Source organism: Megachile rotundata, chromosome 8, assembly GCF_050947335.1.
Source record: "Megachile rotundata isolate GNS110a chromosome 8, iyMegRotu1, whole genome shotgun sequence".
Classification (NCBI taxonomy): Eukaryota; Metazoa; Arthropoda; class Insecta; order Hymenoptera; family Megachilidae; genus Megachile; species Megachile rotundata.
The window spans coordinates 3943586-3962152 of NC_134990.1; the positions used below are offsets into that span (position 1 = coordinate 3943586).

Consider the following 18567-nt stretch of genomic DNA (forward strand, 5'->3'; position numbering starts at 1 on the left):
GCCCTTCCGACCTTACCCGCGACTACGATCGTCGCGGCGCCTCCGCGGATTCACGGGCGAGTAGCACTTCGGCGCCCGATTCGAATCTGTTCAATACCGCTTTGATTTCTTTCTTAATTGGGCGCCAGACGCGTTTCCGCGTCGCGATAAAGAACGTTACGCGAGATGCGATTCTACGGGGAGAGAGATACGGTGAAGTCAATCCCGGAAAAGGCGAAAGACTCGAATTGGCGGCGGTACGGCTCGGTAGCTCAGTATCCGTACGCAATAGTAGAGTGGCGGGATTCTTACAGGGTAAGGAGGCTAGACGCGGTGGCGGATCTGAGAGAATATCCCGGGATAATTCGTAAGAGACCTCGACTCAGCAGTATTTAGTAAAAGCAGCGCTGTTTATTTAAATCTAATTAATCTAATTGATCTACGCGATGAACAGTATGATTCCGTATCTCGATAACTGGTTCGTTCGTTAGTGCCTAGCAAATGACCGATGTCCGAGACTCACGTGATTCTAGTCCCGTAAACGGGAATTGCCAATTCCTAAGCGCGATACAGTCGTCGATTTAGTGTCGATTTCCGGAATGATACGCGACGCAATTATCTATAACGCAACTCTAGTAGCTAAACGGAACGCGACGCAATTATCCTAACGCAATATAACGCGACGAAACGCAAATATTCTAAACGCACGGAATCTAACGCAATTAAACTAAACGCGGCGCGACTTATTCTTACGCACGAATCGATTCGGTATCGACGACCGCTTAGAGAGAGAAGATGAGAACTAGCGCGACAAACTACAAAATGTCCGATACGACAAAACATGCACTTTCCGATCTGCTCCCGCGACAATGAGAATACGAAATCGAGACGTGGGAGGGCACAATATTGGCAACGGCTTTTGCGAGACTAAGAAACTAGATTGTGGCTTACGCGGTACCAATCCCCCAGGTCCGATTCAGTGACCTGCCGAGTGTGGCTTTTAGGAAAATTGAGAAGCGATCTTCCTATTAGCGATTTTCTATTTCACGATACTTCCGGAATTTCCCTAATTACTTAACCTAATTACTAACTAACGTTCAATACCGACACTCCGGCCACATTTTGCAGAACCGGCCGGTGATTGGCACGCCCGGTGATCGACAACCCACGGTACGTTATTCTCGATTTCGAATTCTTTACACCGACATAAGGTGAGGGGCTTACCGAGATGTCCGGGACTAGGCGACTATTGGCAAGCGGCAGCGGTAGATCTTGCGATGAAACTCTAACTATTTCGGAAAACACGTACGGGGCAAATGCCGAATACAGAATGCTAAACCGCGTGCCCTTATGCCGGTATTCGGACACCTCGTGATCACCCCCACCCTAGGCCGAAGTCTCCGTCTTCTCGCGAAGGTATCTTCGGCAGGACCTCCTCTTGCTCCGCGACCTCTCTTCCTCTATCGCAGGTCCTTAGCGGGGAAGCGGCAGGTAGAGGAACCTTCCTTAGGCGTATATCGTTCCCTCGCAGGCCTTCCTCCCCTTACTCCGCTGCCTCTCTTGGTCTATTGCCGGATCCGAGCGGGGTAGCGGCAGGGTAGCGGTGCGTTCCCTCGACGTACGTTGTTCCTTCGCTGGTGATGACGTCGTTATCCGATGGTACATACAAAATAAAGCGGCGACAGATTCTGTTCGTACGATAAATTACGTGCGCTTTGTTCTCTCTCTAGACGGTTTCTGCCCCTTATGTAATGACTGTCCGGTCCTCCGAGGAGGTTCCTTGTGACGGGTATAAAATACCACGTCACAAGGTTTACTCCTCGCGGGCCAGCCGGTTAAGGCAAGCCCCCCATTCCTGCGAAACATGACCACAGGCTTACGGTATGAGTCAAGGCTCGGGCCCCCGGGAACGCTATCCCGTGGTAGACGTGTCATACAGGCCCTGTTCCCCCTGGGGTCGCCGTTCTCCCGTTAGCATAGAGGCCCTCACCCTTGGGTAGCCGATCACAGAAGCAATCGACTACCGAAGGGCATAGAGTGCCTCTATCCCAGGGGACACCACGTGGAGGTGGGAAATCCGACTTGTGCCACGCTGGCACCTTTCGCCCGCCTGGTTGTAAGCCCCTAGGAGTCACATACCAACCTAGGTTGGTTCTGCCCGTTCGACCCTTACGTTGCCTCGACGTTGACATCCCGATACGTCACCTCACCAAATTGTGGTGATAAATTATACCCTTCGTTCCACTCAACGAAATCGTTTCGGGTTTCATTTCCTCGAGGAAATCCACTACAACTCGACAACCAGGAACTGTGATAGCCTGGTCCACTATGTTAGTGCAGAAACACCAGCAATCGCTGGCCATCTCGTTGATGTTGAAGGTCGTTCCACGGTGGATGGCAATGTACAGTCGTGTTCAATAATTTTCATCGGGATCTTAACACCCTTACTGAAGCCCTCCAGTTTGATACCAATCACTCCAGGCTTAATGACAAACCATTCGCCGTTATAGACGTTGCTGGTGTCAGCAGGCTCCATGCGAATGTTCTCTGGAATTTCAAACCTTGCGCCAGTGATGTCCAAGCCCTCGACAAGTTGCTGCGTTTTCTTCTGAGCCAGCACAGTGGCTGTAAGGTGCACGCATTTATGGGGCGACCTAGGCCTCGTGATCTGCAAATCCCCCGCTATGACAGTTGAATCCGACCTACAGTGAATCTCATCAAGCAAAACAATATTCGCTGTATTCTTCTAAAGACGGTGCCGTACGACATAATTGTCAGTTTACGAGTTCTATAACCAATCAGGTCAGTGGAGTTTTCATGGTGCTGCCTAACTATATACTCGACCCTGTAATTTACAGCGCCCTGCGAATTCATATCAAGCAGCTGGCAAATCCTTGTAAATGCGGCCTTCGCAGCGGCCACCTCGGTTGTAGCAAATAAACACTTTCATTGGGTTTGAGGCTTTTCAATAAATAAACCATTAATGACATCGTTTTGCCTGATCCTGCCGGGGCCTCTAGCAAGTAATACAAGTTTCCATCATCCAGATCGTTACTTAGTAAGTTCACTACCGCGGTTTTGAAGAAATTCTCGGGCACCACATCTATTGAATTATCGGGTGCCAACACCGTCAGAGCGGCTGCTTCACCAAAACCTAAAACGTGCTTACTACTCAAGAGCTTCCTGGTTTCAATGCGACCGAGCCCATAGATTGACACGATATATCCTTTGGCAAAGAAGATGGAGCTTCCACTCATCCCAGGGACGCCCTTCCAGTTGCTCGCCTTGATGAAGTTAAAACTTGAATCTACCTCTATCGGCCTAAGGTCATAGAATAAAGCATCCTCCCTAGTACTGAAGCTGCTTTTAACGCCTTCTACCACCAAAAATTGGCCTACACCTCTCCACGGATAGGCTACGCATAAGAACTCTCCCTGTTCGGCCTTGACCAATTTGAAAGTGCGATCACCGTAGATAACCAGATCCTCATCCTGTGATGGCCGGAAGACCTTATCCCACGTATAAGTCATGCCGGCACGTTTTAGTGTAACCTCATTAGCATGCGTTACGTGGTACGAAGACACTAGTGTTTCGGTGTCTCCAAAGTAGCAACCTGCATCCAAGGAAGATACCAACTCACCAAGCCACACATCTCCCTACTGCACATCACAGATTTCCTCCGGACTATCCACCTGGGCAGCAACACGATTCCGGTCGTACGCCAACTCATGTGTTTCTATGGCTTGGATCTCTCGCCAGGTCGTCCAAAGACCGCAGTGTGACATTGGTCTCAATGGCCGAAGCCAGTCCCGCCGCTCCATACCATATCGGGGTGTATGACTAAGTCAGCTCTAGTAACCAATGACTAATTCAGCACTGGTTCCTGTACTAAGAACCATGTTCTGAGCTCACTTAGATCGCTATCATTGTCATCCAAGAATAATAGGCAAGAAGTGTTTGCAAGCTCGCAACCAACAAACAAGAACTCTATTGGAACAGAAGTGTCTCGCGTTAGGGCAAGCAAATCGCCGCTGTAAGTTATGATCTGAAACCCTTTCTCCCACATTAATCTATTGATTCGGCCACATGTCCCCAATAATTGAGAAGCAGGAGTTCTGACACACATATCACCAAACAACTCCCTAATATTCAGTTTGTGACCTACCTCAATCTTAACTCTACACACGTTGCTGCAAAGGAGAGATGTGTTAGTGAAAGCGAGCATAGGTGTAACTCCTCCCGGCAACAATTCCGGTTCCTCTAGTAGCCTACTCTTATTTTCCCGTTTCCACAATATAATACCCCTCTTCTTGGATATATCCTCGGCTAAATTGTCAGGCACTCATGAGACTTCACGACAATTACGTGGAAGCTAAACAAGACTTATTCGAGCATAGACCCATTATTGACAGAAAAACCGACTTCCGAAATATGATATCTAATATGCACCACGTATGCTGTAGTGATAGCTTGGAGTCAATTGGTTGGGCAACTGCCTGTAACTTCCTGCATTGTGAGACGCATAGTGAAAAAGGAATCAATAGTGTCGCTATGAACGGTGGATATTTGTCATGGGAATGGCATCAAGACAGGTTGTGCCTGAATATGTGCGCCCATGTGGTCCAGCCAGCTCCCGGATTTTCACGTGTGCACGGAGATGTTTACGCAGCAACATTCCGTAAGCACCTGGTGACAGTTGCAAATAATAGTATCTGTAGTGCTGACAATTCCATCAGAGCCAAAGGCAAAGTGTTGTTTAAAGAAGCTGATTTAATAGACCCTGTTAGCCTGAGTGGTTCTGTGTTGGTTTCCCCGAAGGGCTATTATTATGTTATTCATAGCAAGGAAGGTGATGATAAGTTGCCTGATGTGACGGTGTTAACAGCAGACAGATACGCTGAGGTCGAATTCAGTTGTGAGGCGTGTGCCGGCATTGATGGAGAGTCATCTACTAGTTAGCAGTACGAAAGTGGGATTTGCGAGGGATCAATGAGACCTATAGTGACTGAGGCTGAAAGTGAGGATCATCGTCTGGTTAAAGCACTCCCCTATCCAGATTACGAAGGAGCGCCTCAAATATCGGAATAGGTCGATTATTGGGGGACCAAGTATGATAAATACACGTATGGAGATTTGAATTTCCTCAGGTGTAGGGAAACTCTTTTATATGCTGGCCACACCAATAAAACAGCACCCCCAAGAAGATTTACAAAATTTCAAAAAATGACGAAGTTACCCCTTGAGGATGCTTTCGAAAGGCGGTACAAACGCACCCCTTGGGGTACAAACGAAAGTGAAGGTGGTACAAACGGATACAAACGTCCGTTTTTATGATGGCGTTGAAAGAAATAAAAAATGTTAAAGTGGAGTGCTGGGGTATTTTCACCCCCTCGTAACTTTTCATCCCTTAGGGTACAAACGGGTAGAAATGAAGGCTAGAAACGATACGATACAATTGAAAGACATAAAATTTTTTAAACCCGGGTGCCAGCTTCAGGTAGGTGGAAATGATCACAATATTATGTCGTATCAAAGCGTGTTTAAATTCTCGCCCCATTGCAGCGGTGTCGGAAAGTCTCGATGATTACCATCCGTTAACACTGGGTCATTTTATACTAGGCGCTCCATTAATTGCGCTTCCAGAGCCTAGGGTACTCGATATCAACGAGCATCGTCTCTCTCATTGGCAACTAGTTCAACGTATCACTGAGGGTTTCTGGCGGGCATGGTCAAAAGATTATTTGTGTACTTTGCAACAGCGACCCAGATGGCGTGACGTGCTACGCCTTGCGAAAGTCGGCCGTCTCGTATTGCTACATAACCCCTTAGCGCCTCCTTGTCAATGGGATCTCGGACGCATAGTATCTTGTCATCCCTGCGCCAACAGACTTACTCGCGTGGACACCATCAAGACCGCCAAAGCCACCTATATTCGACCCGTCAACAATAATGAGGAAACCGTATTGGCGAAGAGCATGGCGGGCGGAGATTTAAACAAAACTCCCACGCCTCGTAGCTCGTGTCAAAACTCTTTGTGATTGTTTTCGTCTCTGTATAATTGTATACCTGCGCCTGGGGGGAGTGCACGGCCGTCGCTGAGGTGTCGGGTTAGTGATCCCTAACTAAGCCTAGTATCCGAGGTGAGTTCGTGATCGCAGACAACACGACTCTCATCGCTAACCCCTTAGCTTACAATGACGCCTCAGAGGCGTCGTAAGTCTATCGGGCCAAACATGAATAAGACGCTTCAGAATCGTCGTAAGTCTAGCGGGCGAAACATAAACAATAAATCTTTTTTTTGTTTAATAATTAACTAATCGTAATTATTTATCAAACATCTCTCAAAGTTAATTTTACCGCGCATGTGTATAAACAAATCATAGGAAGTTTGCGATTTGTATAGTTTCGAACGCTGAACTAAGCTACGTATGTCCCTGCGCGCGACCGAACTTGGTGTCGCTTTTGGCCCGCACAGTTGGAAATTAAATCGTAAGGCAAAGGGTTAAAACTGTCGCGCGGAGCTACCAAATGTCAGGACTCTGAGCAACGGGTGCCATCGACCGTAATAATGCGTTGTAGCGGTAACCGAAAGGTCCCTGACGGAGACCCATCAAACGTTTCAAGTGTAACCTTGATATCATGGGTGCTATGTAAGGTGTAGTGGCCCCACCGGGATTGTCGCCTATCCGGTGCTAACACCTATTTGGAGATGGACTCGTAGTGGCAGTAACTTCGAGGGACTAAGAGGTAATAGGAAGTTATTTATGCGTATACCTAGTGGGGTGAGGAAGCATATCTGAAGCCCGGTTCGGTCAGACCGGATTTACAATAATCTACCTGCGCCTAGTGTCGTATTTATTGTATTCGTCGTTACGATAATGTAGGAGTATAAGCCGTTAGTATTTAAACCAGCGACAGTTAGGATGTAAACAACGGCAATGAGAAATACAAATACCAGCTGTCGTTAGGGCCACCGACGAACTGTCAAAATACCGCAAACTAGCGACAGGTGAATGACCGAGAGAGAGTGAAAGAGAGTGCGAATGATAATAAAAGTGAGAAAGAGATAATGAGTGCGATAACCTGAGAGTCTGTGTATGTGAGAATGTGGGTGAACGAGGGGTATATTTGCGAAGGATGCATGAGGACGAGGGTAGTAGCGAGAACAGAGAGCGAAAGTAAATTTTGGTGCGACGTGTGAAATTGTAAAGAAGCGAGACAGACAGTATTATATTAAAATTATTAAAAAACATCAAATCGAGTTAATTCCAATCCCACAATAATGTGTTGCGCTCTGTGTCATAATAAGATTGTAAATAGCGTCGCGTGCGATTGACATTTTGAATGTAAACATTTGAGACGGACGGTATGTTCAGTAATACGAGAACGCTTATTTTTTTAATTATAAGATTAAACGGATTAGACCGCTAATCCTGCTAACGGTAATTTCTCATGTTAACCGTCTTTTGTCCTTTCCCCACCGTTCGAAGCGTCTGGAACAATTCGAGCCTAATATAAATACCGCTTCGCTGAACCGTGACATTATTGACGTTATTGCCTTTGTACCTATCGCCAAACTGAAACCGTAGTCACTACCGATCCGTTTTTTTTTATGCATCCGCGTCGAGTTTTGTCGTTTTCTCGAAGTTATTGTTCAAGTTAATCGTTGGTCTTCATTACGTCCAAAATAAACTGTGTAAACGTTAATTGTGTACATCAATATTTGTGTTCAATTTTATTTAGGCGCACACGTTACACCACACGAGCCGTCTCTCAACTCATTACAGCATCCGAAACAAGTTCTAACACACTTTAATACACTTTTTGATTAATAATAATAAGACTTTATTTAATTATATGTATAGATTACCCTTATTAATGCAGATTACGAACGCAGCAAGATATAACTCTTGTCTCATGTCCATTCGATATATTTCTGCCACGCGAATTGTCTTTTGTTCTACCGAGCGTGTTTATGTAGTCTCGTAGCGCTGCACGCGCACACTCATTCATATATGTACATGTTACACATGTAGGTATAGCTACCGCGCATTTCTTATTGACACTATTAGATGCGTAGCATACAAAATTATACATGTTTCAATATTAATAAATATATTGCGTTAAATCAGCATAGGTATTACTGTTGAGGCTTTCGGGTGTGAGTCGTGTCCTAAAGGAAGCCAGTTCCCAACGTTTCGCCAGCGTTGCAGCTAGCTTCATCAGGGAATATACTGATACTGGTGCGACTAGTGTTATGTCGCTACTTATATTGTGGTGCCATGCTCATGTTCCGAATCGTTGACTGTTCCGGTTGGTTGCTCGCACCCAATCAGAAAGTAGGATTTTTTGAATGTAATACCTGTTCGACGTTGGGCCGTGAAAGCCTCAAGTCTCTAAATCAGCACAGTTATATCGATTTCGATATAAAGTATCACGATCTCTCCCAAATGATTATTCCTGAAAATAATCGAAAATTAATGAAAATTGAGTAGCTTTTGGTTGCAATTTTAAGAGTTGTGCTGTTTGCATCACGGACTCGTCTCGGATATTAGACATAGTTGAAATAGTCAGCACGACTCCTCAACCGACGGCTGTGTACTTAGCTTGAACACATGCCCATGTTAACAGGGTTCCTCCTGCAACATTCGAATGAATCATTGCTGAGGGCACTTTCATGACATTTTTACCATACAAGTTTAGGACTCTACGTGGTCGCTAGAATCTTGTCTCAGATACTAGGGGCAAGCCTCGACACCTGAAGCAACGTCACGCTTATTCTGTGAATCAATACGACAGTTTATCACACGTACTCCGGCGGTTGCACTTTACCCTGGTTTCTTGGATCGTACAGCAGTTTTACGGCTACCAGGAGCGTTGTCTGCCTAGTCATACAGAATCATAACTATACTAGTGAACTACTACTGGAAGTTAATGAAAGATGCTGATACATGTTACAAGCGTTTGTAACATCCCTGAAGAATTTTCAAACTTTTATTGCAGTGTCATTTCTTCAATTATCAACTGTATTTCTCCCTTACCGACCGCGACATTAGACAAATCGAGTATCATAAGAATTCAGTAAACTGTCGGTAATAAATGTATAATTCTATAAGGGTCATTACACGCCAAATCGATCATTTTTGGAAGTCACCATTTCCGATTTTGCTATAATCGAAATATGTTGTAGTCCATGTGAAAGTCGGGGGGTTTAAGTCATCATTTTGCAGGTTTCGAATTTGTTAATGAATGACAAGTCGTCAAAGTTTGCAATTTTTGCGCATTTTGGCGAAAATGGGGTCCACTTGGGAATTTTTTTCTCAGAAACTACTGAACCGATTGAGCTAATTTTTTTTTGTTTTATTCGTGACGGTTTGGGCTATTTTAAAATATTTTTTTTAACTTTGTCAATTTGTTATAAAATGTTGTAAAATTTAAACAAATTCTTTTTTTGCGTTTTTCTCAATGAGGGGCGTAAAGGGTTAAAACTTAAAAAAAATATGTTCGGATTCTTTAAAGCTTCCCCTTTAAAATGAGCCCTTCAGAACGATGGAGCCTCGAAAATTGACGTCTCTACAAGCTGGAAAAGGACGCGGGGTACCCCGGTTTCAGGTAGGCGAGTCGCGCATTCAGCTATTACGATAGGTCATTTTACATCACTGGCCTCAAAACTATACGAGGAGACTTCGTATACGACTAAAAGACTCTGTTGGTACCTAGCAAAGTATATTAGTACTTACTTTTGACGCATCACACATTTTTTAATCATAACTTCATTCACAGATATTAGTTCGTATATTTATTGTTTATATTTTAAAAAAGGCATCATTACTTGATAGAATCCGCGAAAAAGTGGTAATTTCTTTCTATCGCAATAGGATAATAGTGGGTTGTGATCAAAAGTATGGAAAGTATTGTGTGTGGTTGGAAAAAATTTAATGACAGTTAGTTCATACACTAACAAGGAAAGGCACGCAAGTGTCCCCCTCCGATTTTGATGAAACTTCGTAGGTTTGTTAAGCAGGCAAAAATAAGGGACACGTATTTTTTTTTATCGGCTGAGACGCGAGTTTAAGGGGTGAAACGAGCCCTTAAAGTTTCGACCCCTTTTGGCTATCTCGAAAACCATACGAGATACATTAAAACTTCTAATAGAAAAGTTGTATGGTTTCTTGCGTATAATAACAGGATGTCAACGAATTTTGCAAAATACAATTTGTTTATAACAAAAAAATTTTTCATAACCTTATTTTACAATTTATTCAAATTTGTATAATGACAAAAAGTGTAGAGAATTTTATTACAAATCCATTGGTATATATATATACAATATTGCCTCCTACAATTCCTCAGATTTTTATCATAAAGGTTCGCGCGCGCGCCCGCTGACGCTCCACACTATACTAAATCGGATGAAGTCGGACGATATTACACTGTCAATCAACATTATTTATAAGCATAAATGAGAAACAATTACACTTGCGTTATAATTAACATTTATCGTTAAAGTACAGAGGTATTCTATATGTTAATTTTATTAGGTAATGAAAAGTTTGAATAAGTTAGGGAACATAATCACGGCAATGGTGGTATTGCTCGAAGTAATGATTCAAACGGTTTTCGATGCACCATGCACATGAAATAATTGCTGCGTCACTACATATGTGGCATAGTGGTTCATTATGTGATGCATAGCAAAATACGGGATTTTGAAAATGAGGTCTTGACGATATGTATCTACTTTATACCATGGAGTATTTGAACCTCGATTACAGCAGACCATGTTCAAGGCGATGAATATTTTTGTTATGGCATCGACATCCGGAAAACTTACAAAAGAAAATTTTAAAACCTGGTTAACAGAAGTTTATTCTCCAAATACAAGCAACAAAACAGCTCTATTATTAGATTCTTGGAGCGCGCATTGTTGTCGTAGGGTTGACGGAGCTATTCCGATAAATAAAGAAATAATGTTATTTATGATTCTAACTGGAACTACAAAATATTTACAACTATTATACGTGTACGGATTTCGCGTATGGAAAAATTTTGTTTGTCGCTTTTCGGACATAGTTGTTATATTGCAATATGACATTAATCTCCACACACGAGATAGCATTCTAAAACTACAATGACTTGTTCATAATCAGTTTTCTTCACCACGATTTGAAAATTTCATTTTATGATATAAAAGTGGATTCATATCGTCAAAACCACCTCATTTTCCAAATACAGTCGAATTTTGCTATGCATCACATAATGAACCACTATGCCATATACATATGTCGTGACGTACTAATTATTACATGTACTTAATGTCGGAAACCGTTGTGTTTGAAACATTTTTTCGAAGAATACCATTATTGTCACGATTATGTTCCCTAACTTATTCAAACTATTAGTTACCTATAAAATTGACATATACATAGAATACCTATGTACTTTAACAATAAATGTTTTGTAATACAAATTTAATAAAATTAACAGTTATGTATAATGCAAATATAATTGTTTTTTATTTATGCTTAAAAATGACGTTGACTGGTAGTGTAATATCGTCCGATATGATCCGGTTTAGTATCATGCGGGCGCGCGCGCGAACCTTTATGATAAAAATCTGAGGAATTGTAGGAGGCAATATTGTATATATATATACCAATGGATTTGTAATAAAATTCTCTACACTTTTTGTCATTATACAAATTTGAATAAATTGTAAAATAAGGTTATGAAAAATTTTTTTGTTATAAACAAATTGTATTTTGCAAAATTCGTTGACATCCTGTTATTATACGCAAGAAACCATACAACTTTTCTATTAGAAGTTTTAATGTATCTCGTATGGTTTTCGAGATAGCCAAAAGGGGTCGAAACTTTAAGGGCTCGTTTCATCCCTTAAACCCGCGTCTCAGCCGATAAAAAAAAATACGTGTCCCTTATTTTTGCCTGCTTAACAAACCTATGAAGTTTCATCAAAATCGGAGGGGGACACTTGCGTGCCTTTCCTTGTAAGTACGGAGCCATCATTATCGTACGAGCAAGTCCTACTTTATTTTCTTTATTTGATAATGACGCAAAGCTGAGAAAACTTTTAGACCCTGTTATTAATAATGCTGTTGCCAAAGGAGCTTATAAATAATCGGTATATTTAATATATTCATTTTGTGTTACATAATTAAATGCTATGTTCAAAAAAGATGATTCTGCCCATTCAAATAAATCTTTAGGAGTGAGAAATGAATTTTTTCGAACAATCTTTGTAAGCTAACGTACATTGCAAGTCTTTTAGTGCTCCCTTCAATAGGATAGCATAGCCCCTCTATCGTGAGTAGTTGTACAAGAATGCCATTTTGCAAAAACACCGAAATCACTTAAATGAATAGTTGAATTAATAAAACTCTTTTTGCTTTCATATTGCGTAGCTATCTCGAGAGATATGTTTTCTACAGCCTAATGACTTTTACTCTGCTATTATTTTCAAACCGATAACCAAACAAATAGTTCACGCTTGTATCACTTTAGGATTAAATCTAACATAACTATAAGTGTATTATTGGCCAAGAGTGAGTACTAATATACATTACTAGGTATGAACAGCGTCATTTAGTCGTATACGAAGTCTCCACGTATAGTTTTGAGGCCAGTGATGTAAAATAACCGATCATAATAGCTGAATGCGCGACTTGCCTATCTGAAACCGGGGTACCACGCGTCCTTTTCCAGCTTGTAGAGACGTCAATTTTCGAGGCTCCATCATTCTGAAGGACTCATTTTAAAGGGGAAGCTTCAAAGAATATGAACATATTTTTTTTTAATTTTAACCCTTTACGCCCCTCATTGAGAAAAACGCAAAAAAAGAATTTGTTTAAATTTTTCAACATTTTATAACAAATTGACAAAGCTAAAAAAAATATTTTAAAATAGCCCAAACCTTCAAGAATAAAACAAAAAAATATTTAGCTAAATCGGTTCAGTAGTTTCTGAGAAAAAAATTCCCAAGTAGACCCCATTTTCGCCAAAATGGGCAAAAATTGCAAGCTTTGACGACTTGTCATTCATTAACAAATTCGAAACCTGCAAAATGATGACTTAAACCCCCCCCCTAATTTCACATGGACTACAATATATTTCGATTAGAGCAAAATCGGAGATGGTGACTTCCAAAAGTGATCGATTTGGCGTGGAATGACCCATAGGAAAAAAAAAAAAATATACTGATCGAATTGAGTAACCTCTTCCTTTTTCGAAGTCGGTTAAAAATCGGTATACATATATATTTCGTTTCGAACACGTAATATATTGGGTATTGACAACTTTTAACAAAGTGAAATTCTATATTACACTATACTCTTTTTAATACTTCTTTCAAGTGTTCTTTCGACGCTATATCATGTTTGGAAACCAATACTTTTTAGAAATCCGGTCAAATGTTTCATTTAATCCCACGTGACAATTTTTGTCATGATAGAGGCACAGCAGACCAAGTCTACTACCCTTAGGTACAAAACTACGGTAAATGATTCGTCTAGAATCGGAAAGTATTTTATGGTATAAAATATTCTCACGTACGCTAAAATCGCTACATATAATGTCATTGTCGTTTATTCGCTTAATCAGACTTTGAGTTTCCTCGTTCTTTTTCTGAGCCGTTTCTAACCAAGATCCCTCACAGACAGCATTAACTCTATAATCGTCAGGAAGGCTATGACTAAGATAGTCTACATGCTCGACATATTTTTCTTTTCGATAAACGATGTGGAAATCATAGTCTTGGAAGAAAATCCACCACCTTACTATGCGCGGTAACAAGTCTTTGTTCGTTTCCGTTGCTTTAATAGCATTACAGTCTGTTATTATTTTAAATTTAATGCCTAAAAGATATACACGAAAATGCTTTAGTGCGCTAACGATAGCAAGTGTCTTAAGTTCGTAAGAATGATAATTCTGCTGGTGTAGTGCGGCGACTAAAACATGTCATTACCCTCATATCTCCATCTACCTTTTGAAAAAGAATAGTTCCATATTCTAATGCACTTGCATCTGTTTGCGATTCGGTTTCTCTGTTTGAGACGAAAATTACAAGTAATGGGTTTGTGCTTAATTTCTTTAATATATATTGCCGCGCATTTTCGTGTTCCTCTAAACTGACCATACTCATGAATTGCCTAACTTGTTTTATATTACTCGAGGCAGGGGATTCTAACACTTGACCGACTGGTAGCGGTTCAAGAATCCTATGCCGGACACCGGCTCGGTTTCGGCTTAGGGCTTAGACTGTCACGCGGGAATATATGCGCGTTTCTTATGCTGTGGTAAAATTGCACGCTTTATGTTATTATAGGATAACCAAATTTAATAAAATTTTTTATTTTAATGATATTAGTGCTAAACAATATTTATTTTATCTATTATAATCGTTTTCAGTTTAATATTTACATAAAATATACCATAATCCATATAACAATTGTGACGTATACGTCACAAGCAGTCAGCCGCGCCCCACCAACCGCGCTCCGTCAGCCGCGCTCCGTCGACCGCGCACCGTCAGCCGCGCACTGCGAGGTGGGGACCCCCCACCGAGATCCGACACATTTAATCACTGATCGATCGCGTGATCGATGAGTTGGCTCGGGGCTTCGGCCCCGACGGGACCTCTCCGGAGGTTCGCTACGAGGCAATAAGGCTTCCCCAGTCTGCGGACAGGCTCGGGCTGGGAAAGCTGGAGGTCGGCATCGGTGCGGAGGACAGGCCACGCACCGGGGCTGGCCGCGCCAACCCTCGGCACCTCCACCGGCCGTGGAGCCGCGGCAAGGCCCAGCTCCGCGGCAGTGGAGGATCCGAGTCAACGATCCACCGACTTCTCTACCATTGCGGCCAGGCCCGGGGTAGGTAAGCCGGGGTGGACGCCGCGTCGGAGGACAGGCCACGGCGCGGAGTCTGCCGGACCGCCGAGAAGCTAACTCCAGGAACACAATCTCAGTTTTAATAAGAGCAAGGCAAGGCCAGAAGTGGCCACTTACCCTGTGTTCTTTACTTTTCTACCCTCCTCCTCTTCTCGATCGCGCACCGATCCGTAGTATAAGTACCGCGAAGCCCGCGAACGCGTTCCTCCGACCGACCCGTAAACTCCGCGAGGCGTTTCCCCGATCGACCGACCGAATCGCGAACGCCGCGTCGGATCTAGATGTAAGATAGAATGTAAGGATAGGATAGCGTAGTATATAAGTGCGTAGTATGTAAGACTATATATTGTAAGCGTTAGTTTGTAAGACCGGCGCCGCCACCGCCGCCATATTGTAAAACCGACTCATCTAACACCGTTCTGTATCTTATAGAAACCGAAGACTGTAGAAGACGAGGCGACTCCACCTGCGCCCCCGGCGGATACAAATAATAATAAAGTATAGGTTAACGTTAGCTCCAGTGTTCTCTTTTACCCGCGACCAGTCCCCTTCCTTCCGCGATCGGCCCCCTCGCGTTGACCCTGGCGCGCTGAAGCGTCCGGCACAAGGGAGTCCGTAAGCCGCGTACGCCACCTAGCAACGCCGGTGGAGGAAACGGCTACGTTACACAATATTTTTCGAAAAAGAACTTGTTTACTATTTTTTTAAAGTATGATATCACTCGAAACAGTCACCTTTGTGCAATGGAACGTTGCAAAATTTACAGATGAAACCTGTTCTGCTTCTTTTCTTTTAATTGAACAAACTCTGCATTGCCTTAAGGGTTTTTGACATCGACCACTGGTCACTATATTTGCCCGTTTATGCTTTTCAAAATTTGCTAGTCTTCCGGGATGATCAAATCGGGATGTGATTCTTGTGGATTCGGAATTAGGTAGATCTTTATCTTGTTCTTTAGCTTCGCAATCTTCTATCCATGAAAGTGCCGCTTTGTGCAGAAAATTTGTATGTGCAATCTTCTTTCCGTTTAGAACTGTACATACTTTAAAGGTATTAAAAAGTGCATAGTTGATAGAGAACATTGTGACACGTTTCGTCCATTTTTTGTCTTCCTAAAAACGGAGTAATAGGACAGATACTGATCTGCGCGATCTACGCCCTTCATATATTTATTGTAATCTATTATTGAAATAGGTTTCTGTATGAGGCAATCTGATGTCCTACTTCTGCTTCCAGATCCCGCCATTTATGCAGAATGTATTGTCGAGATCATATTTACGTTTCTTTTGCCATTATTCCATACTTTCAATGGAATATGGTCACCTCTACGAAATTCATGCTGGCCTCTTGAAAGTTTGGCCGTTTGGAGTGATTGAGGAAGACCTCTGTTCTTTCGAATTGTCCCGCACACTCGCACTTTATTTTTTAAAAGACTTTAACCATGTTGATACTATTGTAGTAATTGTCTTCATATATATGGTGCCACATGTTCCTATACGGTTCAATGAGCGATAATACAGTCTCTTCTAATTTTTTTCCATCAGCAGCATACAGTAATCCCCCCTATAACACGGTACTCTTATAACGCGTTTTCATACAATACGATTTCATGTCCCTCGTATAACACGTGTAATATTCGTATAATATTCTTTTGTTGTAAATAACTCGTATAATATTCTTTTGTTTTCTCTAACGCGTCTCTTCGCCCCAGTCGCCGTTAACATGCGAACGTGATGTTCGTTTAATTTGCCCGAGCCTCTCATTCTTGCGTAGAAGAAGATACCAGTCAATTTACCTCAACATATCTACTAAAAGGTGTAGAAATTTCATTTTCATAATTTTTATTTTAAATAAAATATTTATTTCTCAGCCATGACAAGTGAAAAGGAAACAAAGCCTAAATTAAAAAGGAAATTTATTTCTCTACAACAAAAAATTGATATTTTGGATCAGCTAAATAATGGTAAGAAACCAACAGCAATAGCAAAGAATCTGGAGCTAAACGAGTCAACAATACGAACAATTAAACAAAATGAAAGTAAAATTAGGAGTGCTGTAATGTCTAGATCGTTGCAGACCTTAAGTAAATCTTCACGTGTAAAAGATTCACTAATGCCAAAAACAGAAAAATGTTTGATGATTTGGATAGAAGATTGCAATCGAAATAATATTCTGCGCGGTTAAGGAGTGAAATCCACAGGTCAATATCTTTCAACAATAAGGTTTATTCAATAAAACGATAATAAAAATGAAATTAACAAATAACAATAGCAATAACAACAAAAATAATGAAAAGTATATGGATTATAATTAGGTCTACTCGCGTCAGGGAGGAGGAGGAGGGTAGGAGAGTAATTAACACCAGGTTAATGGCCACTTCTGGCCTGCCTTTTTCTTACTAATATTACCGAGATTTGTTCCTGGAGTTGGCGCGAACAGCCCCGATACGAGGTCTATCCGTCGCACCGACGCGACGCCGGCCTCCAGCTCGCCAGCCCGGGGCTATCCGCAGACTGGGAAGCTTTAGTGCCTCAGAGAGGACATCCGGAGCAGTGTTGGGCAGTCGTGAGATTTTATCTCACGTGAAAGCTTTATGCGCATGCGTCAGGTGACGTCACAGCTTACTGCCAATGCCGTATCTAGCCGGTACACGCAGTAGTGACTGATGAGGGCACCTTAATGATCCTACATAATTTTTCAAAAATTCTTATAATTGCACTGTAAACTATGAATGTATAGGATGGGTTAGATTACATTAGGCTGGGTTAGGTTAGTTATATACATGACTGTATAAAACTATACAACTCTATATATATATCGTGAATTATATAATATAATATAATGGGAATAATATAATGGAATATGGGAGATTATTATATTTAAAATAACACAAAAGCACAATAACTTTTAAAACACTAAATGAATTTATTATTTAAGAAAAGCAACTTGGAAGGACCTCTTTGAATAACTATATTTTATACGTGTGAAAATTATAATATCAGAGAAACAATAACAAAGAAATACATGGATTTTATTTTGTTAACATGCATAGATCTGATAAAAATCGAGCGGTATCTTTTTCCTTTGCTCTTGCAACAAATATTGGAATTCATATAACAAATCGGCTGCAAACGTAAAAAATAATAATAATCATAAATAAATTTAATATTACTTTTATTATATATAATCTGTTGTATTATTAAACCGTTTTATTCTCTTTCCTGCAATTTTCTTCAAATTTATTTTTTTTTCCTCACTAGGGCCTAATGATACCTTATATTTCATCAAAGTGTATACGCTACTGAGGACTTCTACGGATAGCTTACAGCGCATGCACTGGGACTGCCCAACACTGCTGCGGAGAGGTCCTGTCGAGGCCGCATCCCCGAGCCAACTCCTTGATCCTTCGATCGATCGCTACCCAAGTACTTAGTATTGGATGTCGGTGGGGGGTCCCCACCTCGCGGTGCGCGGCTGACGGTGCGCGGCTGACGGTGCGTGGTTGACGGAACGCAGTTGACGGAATGCAGTTGACGGTGCGCGACGGCGTGACGTATTCGTCACACGTGTAGAACACATTGGCAAAGTTTGGCTGGAAAAACTTGGGACACTCTGTGTATTCTGTGTTAATATACATTTGCATGCATTAGGATAAAGGTTTTTATAATTCTGAATTATTTATAAA

General features: G+C 41.8%; 1 protein-coding gene and 1 long non-coding RNA gene across 3 annotated transcripts in view; one reads left to right on the plus strand and one right to left on the minus strand.

Annotated features, from left to right (window-relative positions):
• Nucleotides 1-18567, plus strand: part of LOC100879986 (uncharacterized) — a 72390-nt gene that overhangs the window by 37818 nt on the left and 16005 nt on the right. The window contains exon 3 of the mRNA XM_076535059.1: nt 18143-18539. The gene's annotated coding sequence lies outside the window, so the exon portion shown is untranslated. The remainder of the gene's footprint in view (nt 1-18142; nt 18540-18567) is intronic.
• On the minus strand, nt 15393-18272 carry LOC105663249 (uncharacterized). 2 transcript variants are annotated; one of them, XR_013039225.1, is made up of 3 exons: nt 18209-18272; nt 17291-17567; nt 15393-16445 (listed from the first exon to the last, which is right to left on the minus strand). It is a non-coding gene; the product is annotated as an uncharacterized LOC105663249 (long non-coding RNA). The 2 variants fall into 2 exon arrangements; XR_013039224.1 differs by lacking the exon at nt 15393-16445 and having other exon boundaries at nt 17088-17567.